Below are 6,000 nucleotides of genomic sequence, written 5' to 3'. Positions count from 1 at the left end.
CTGCAACATAAGACGTTGCAGCTGTGTAGGTCAGCATACTGAATATGCCGGCAAATCACAAAAGGGAGGGGTAAAATATCATCAATACTATATGCATATATCATATGTGGGGCAGTAGGTTAAGTTTTGCGTAAAGCAGATTTTTTCCTACAACAAGAGAGAGGTAAAAGCAAAATTTACTACATTGTTGGTTGTTACTGAGAAGGTTCCACCAACCATTTCTCATACCCAAGTTATCAATATTACCCACATCAATAAGATTTAATGGTGTTGAGAATTGCCGATAGTTTCAGTTCCTTTGGCTCAAGTTGTCCATGACCGTGGACACGGCTAATCGATTAGGTTTTAGTACTATGCAGAGTTTTTGCACACGTTCCCCACAAGATTTGACCGCCTCCGTTGGAGTCCTCGCACTTCAGGGTGTTTGAGAACCGGATGATCAAAACATGGTCTTTCAACGGGTTCCTCTGAGCCACTGTCGGTGCCCATCCAATCCTACCATTCTTCTACATCTCGTAGCACCGCCCGTCCAGAGTCACCACGTAGTCCAACCAAGCTAGAGCCCATAATGACTTGTGGCTGTGCAGGTAAGCCTCGGGTCTTGAAATATCCATCCATCTCTTTGTGCCTGGGTGAAGCTTTCCGCAAGATGTCATGGAGCTTCCCCATGCATCCCGGGTCCTCCGCTGGTTTCCCCAAGGAGCCCATCTGAACCATCCTTCACCCAGAGGTATATTGCATTCTGAGTTCTTGCAAGTCTTGAAGTCTTCAGGTCTTGATTATTAAGTTCTCACAGCACTCATGATAAACACTCAACCAAACCCCGTCTACTAGGAGCATAGCAAAAATAATGTCCCGGTCAAAGTAACAAGGGTTTAGGGGTGCCTATCATATCATACTACTTAAGAACCAAAATTTCCAAGTACCTACTTGCATGCAATGGGTGAAGAAGGTTGATCTAATGCAATAAATCCATGGGTAAATTATGATCAAAGTGAACTTGCCTGGTAAGGATGATAAAGATAGATATTGCTCACAGGAAAAACTAGATAGAACTATATATTCGTCACTCTTCGATGAAATATATATAATCAAACATAGTATTCATATAAGCAATCATACTATCAATCTTCCTAGCAATCACTATCACAACAACAAATAGAATTTATCCAATAAATCAAATTAAATGAGAATCCAAAAGAAACTTCAAAGGAAAACTATGGAATCTTCTACTACAACAATCACAAAAATAGTTTTTTGTCCTAATTAAACTTAACGACACACAAAACGCTAAAATAGTAAAATTAACACAAAGAAAAATATAAAATAACTAAGATAAGAGAAAGTAATTTCTCATAAAACAATATTATTTTGAAAGTATTTTCAAATAGGGAATTAAACTATCAATGAAATCAATTTGCAACTTATCATAGAACTAGAATTGATTCCATGCAAACAAATAAGAATAAATAAAAATAAAATTTTGTTGTTGTTGAAAAGTTACTGGTAAATACCAGAAATCAGAATATAACTAGTCAGCATTACAAAAGAAAACAAATTAAAAACAAATATAGCAAAGAAATAGCAATAAACCTAAAAAGAACAAAAACAGAACCTGTTTTACATAAAATATTAATTTAAAATATTTCAAAAATTCTGAAATTGAACTCACTCATAAATAAGATCACTAGTGATTAGTAGCAAAAATAATCAACTAAAAATCTATTTTTAAACTCCAGATATTAACAAAACAAGATTTAAACCAAACTTTTTAAATTCAAAATTTAAATTTTCAAACATGGTCAAAGTATATATCTACAGAAACTGCATAAATTTTTTGATCCAATGCAAAAAGAATCACCTGATTTGGAGTATTAGACTAATATATATGAATTTTCTAAATTTGCTCTTTTTTTGAAAAAAAAACGGTTACGAGATTTTCTTGAAGCTCACCAGAGATAGTCGCCGGAGTTGGAGAAGATGACGGGAAGGTGGCTGCGGTGGTCTGCCGGGGCGGTGGAGGGGTCCAAGCGGCGGAGGGGAGCTCTGGCGATCTTGTGGTGGTGCCGGCGGGGTGTGGGGCGACGCAGGCAGGCTGCAGGAGCTCCGGCGAGTTCCTGTTGGAGACAAACTCCGGCGAGGGCGGGGCGGGACGCTACGGCGAGGGGAGGGGTAGGGCTACGGGGAAAATGGAGAGAGGGGAGGCTCATCTATTTATAGACGGCCCCGGGAGGGTCGGGGAAGGAAAGGGCAAAGAGACGGCTCGGGATTCGTTGCTCCGGTGAGGAAGCTTCCTGTACGTGCAGCGAAGGAAGGAGGAGGTCGTGAGGAAGAAGAAGAGGATACGGGCCAGATTTTGCTAACGGACCCAAGTCACTCTCCTAATAAAAACGATTTATTTACTATTATACAAAAACCGGAAAGGAAACTAAATAAAAGAAAATCTATAATACTTTTATATAGGCATATTATATATCAAAATTTACACAAAAAGATTTCCTACGAGATGAACATATTTTCGAGTCCAAATAAAATTGTCACAAAATCAGAAAATTCAAACAGTATTGCTGGTTTAAGAAAAATGCAAAGAAAACATTTTGAAAATACTAAAATGGATTCAAATTAATTTCTCTTCATTTTTATATTGAAGGGAATCATTTTACCCTATTTTCCATGTATTTTATTTTTGGAGAAAAGTAAATTTGAAAACCACTTAAAAAATTGTTTTTTGAAACATAATATAAAACATTTTCAAAATAGTCATGTGAGTTTCATAAGTTCAAATATAATTTCAAATGGGCCCTGGTTTGGAGTGTCATATTGCTCCTCTCAAGATTTTAAATTTGGGCAAGGGGATTTGAATTCATTTAAACTTTCAAATAGGACCAAAATATGAAATAGATTGCAAAAGGAATTATTTCCACATACCACCTTTTTTTCAAGTCCTTTATTTTGAAGAAGTCATGTTATCTTCTATCAGTGATTTGTATTGGATGAAATTGGAATTCAAAAGAAAATGGGAAAGTCATTTTATTCCCTCTCATTCAAAAGTTTTAAAAAGTTTGGAATTTCACTTAAGTTTCAATCACTCAATCAAACAATCAATCAATCTAGTAATTATTATAACATACCAAAATTTGGGATGTTAGAGAGATAGGCCCCATTTTTTAGTTTCGCATAGGGCCCCAAATTTTGCCGGCCCGATCGTGTATACCGTTATCGAGGAGTCCATAGTCAGATAACACATGATGGACATATGATTTCAACGTCGAGTTTATGCACTCTGGTGAAAACACACAATCTCTGATCCTGCTATATCGATGCGCGATTTGCATCGTGTCGTCGCCGAAAGTTGTGGATTGAAGCTTGGCTTTGGAGATGAGAATCCGGAGTTCAACCTTGGGTTGCATCACCATGGACGCACATGTGATGATAAGGCGTAGCACATAAGTTATGTATTTTTAATTTTAATTTTATCTTGCATCATAGGGTTAGTGGCTATCCGTTGAAGTTACTCTCGCGAGAGAGTGGGAGAATGTTGACTCTAGTATGCAATGTAATTTGTACTTTGTACCCATCTAGTTCTTCATTTCATAAGAAATTATATTATGGGTATGATTTTACCGAAACCTGACCATATATCGGGTTGTACTTGCAAAAGCTAGGCCTAAAGTCCAACAACAACAACAACCAAACCTTCCATTCCCAAACAAGTTGGGGTAGGCAAGAGTTGAAACCCATAAGATCTCGAAGCCAAGTCATGGCTCTGGAACGTGGATAGCTAACTTCCACGCACCCCTGTCCATGGCTAAGTCTTTGTCGATATTCCAAACCTTCAGGTCTCTCTTAACGGACTCCTCCCATGTCAAGTTTGGTCTACCACGACCGCTCTTAACATTCTCAGCATGCTTTATCCGCCCGCTATGCACCGACGCTTCCGGTGGCCTCCGTTGAATATGTCCAAACCATCTGAGACGATGCTGGACCAGCTTCTCTTCAATCGGTGCTACCCCAAGTCTCTCTCGTATATCGTCATTCCGTACCCGATCCTTCCTTGTGTGGCCACATATCCATCTCAACATGCGCATCTCTGCTACACCTAACTGTTGGATATGTTGTCTCTTGGTTGGCCAACACTCCGCGCCATACAACATCGCAGGTCGGATAGCTGTCCTATAAAACCTGCCTTTTAGCTTTTGTGGCACTCTCTTGTCACAGAGTACGCCAGAAGCTTGGCGCCACTTCATCCACCCAGCCTTGACTCGGTGGCCCACGTCTTCATCGATATCGCCATCCTTCTGCAACATGGACCCCGAATATTGAAACGTGTCTCTCTCCGGTACCACCTGCCCACCAAGGCTAACCTCTCCATCCTCGTGCCTAGTAGCACTAAAACTGCACCTCATGTATTCAGTTTTAGTTCTACTAAGCCTAAAATCTTTCGATTCTAGAGTCCGCCTCCATAACTCTAACTTTCTATTAACCCCCGTTCGGCTATCATCGACTAGCACCACATCATCCGCAAAGAGCATACACCATGGGATATCTCCTTGTATATCCCTTGTGACCTCATCCATCACCAAATCAAAAAGATAAGGGCTCAAAGCTGACCCTTGGTGTAGCCCTATTCTAATCGGAAAGTCATCGGTGTCGCCATCACTTGTTCGAACACTTGTCACAACATTATCATACATATCCTTGATGAGGGTAATGTACTTTATTGGGACTTTGTGTTTCTCCAAGGCCCACCACATGACATTCCGAGGTATCTTATCATAGGCCTTCTCCAAATCAATGAACACCATATGAAGGTCCTTCTTTTGCTCCCTGTATCTCTCCATCAGCTGTCGTACCAAGAAGATGGCTTCCATCGTAGACCTCCCAGGCATGAAACCAAATTGGTTTTTGGTCACGCTTGTCAACCTTCTTAAGCGGTGTTCAATGACTCTCTCCCATAGCTTCATAGTATGGCTCATAGCTAGGCCTAAAGTCCAAAAGTAGGTATTTTCTCAAGCGAGAGGCCGACCCAAAATGCAGCCCGAAACCCAAACCCCTGATCCAAACATTTGTATTTTAGCCTACACACATGCAAGCTCGGCCCAAAATTAAGGAAAACACAAGCATGAGCCTGACATGAATTCTCTTCCATGCTGTAAAATGAAGCTCAAGCCCGGCCCAAAAGGCAAGACCGACTTGTTCTACTGGACGGATCGCCGGACTAGTCCATGATCAGATTTAACCTTCAATTATTGTTTTTTAAAACAACAATAAAAAATCCTCATATTATTATTTTCACTCAAACCAACCGTTCCATTTTCTTCCGAGGAATGGGAGTTGCAAGGGCATGTACAATGGTTGATAAAATAGTCTTATCTTAAATCTTGCATGTAATTTAGAGATGACAAAAAAGAAAGTCTACAATGAATTATCTCTTAGTCTTATCTTCTATAATTAGTTATTCCTAAAAACATGATGAGACATATTATTCTAAAAGATCGCCTCTTGTCTTTTCTTAAATAAGAGAAGTCAAAACCTTTTTTTGTATTCTTTGTGCTTCATCTCATTATTTATCCTATGTGGCACACCTAAGATAGCACCATTTAGGGAATGTACACCGGGTAGCCCCAAGGATGCTGCCCCATAGGTTCGGGTGGTCCAGATAGGTTAGGGTGGTGCTTCAAACATGTCAGGGGATCTTCTGCAGGAGGCAGCCCCTTGGGCAGAAAAAGTGAAAAAGATGAAAAAATATGAGAGCAAAAGATTATGACATTGGGACCCATAATATAGAAGATATTAATTTTTGATAATGTGACTGAAAAAGTTATTTTTCCGTGTCTAACTGGATGCATCGGGGACGGCACCTACCACTGCCCTCAGTGCTCATGTCCTTACATGCCCTAAAAGGGTACAAGGGGCAGGTGGTATGAAAAGATAGTCACCGCAGAGGGGCCCGCCAAATCCCTCTTATGCAGGGCAGAGGAGATGCCATGTGCCTGCCCT

The sequence above is a fragment of the Hordeum vulgare genome, chromosome 1H, assembly GCF_904849725.1.
Source record: "Hordeum vulgare subsp. vulgare chromosome 1H, MorexV3_pseudomolecules_assembly, whole genome shotgun sequence".
NCBI lineage: Eukaryota > Viridiplantae > Streptophyta > Magnoliopsida > Poales > Poaceae > Hordeum > Hordeum vulgare.
Note: the sequence above shows the minus strand (reverse complement) of the source record.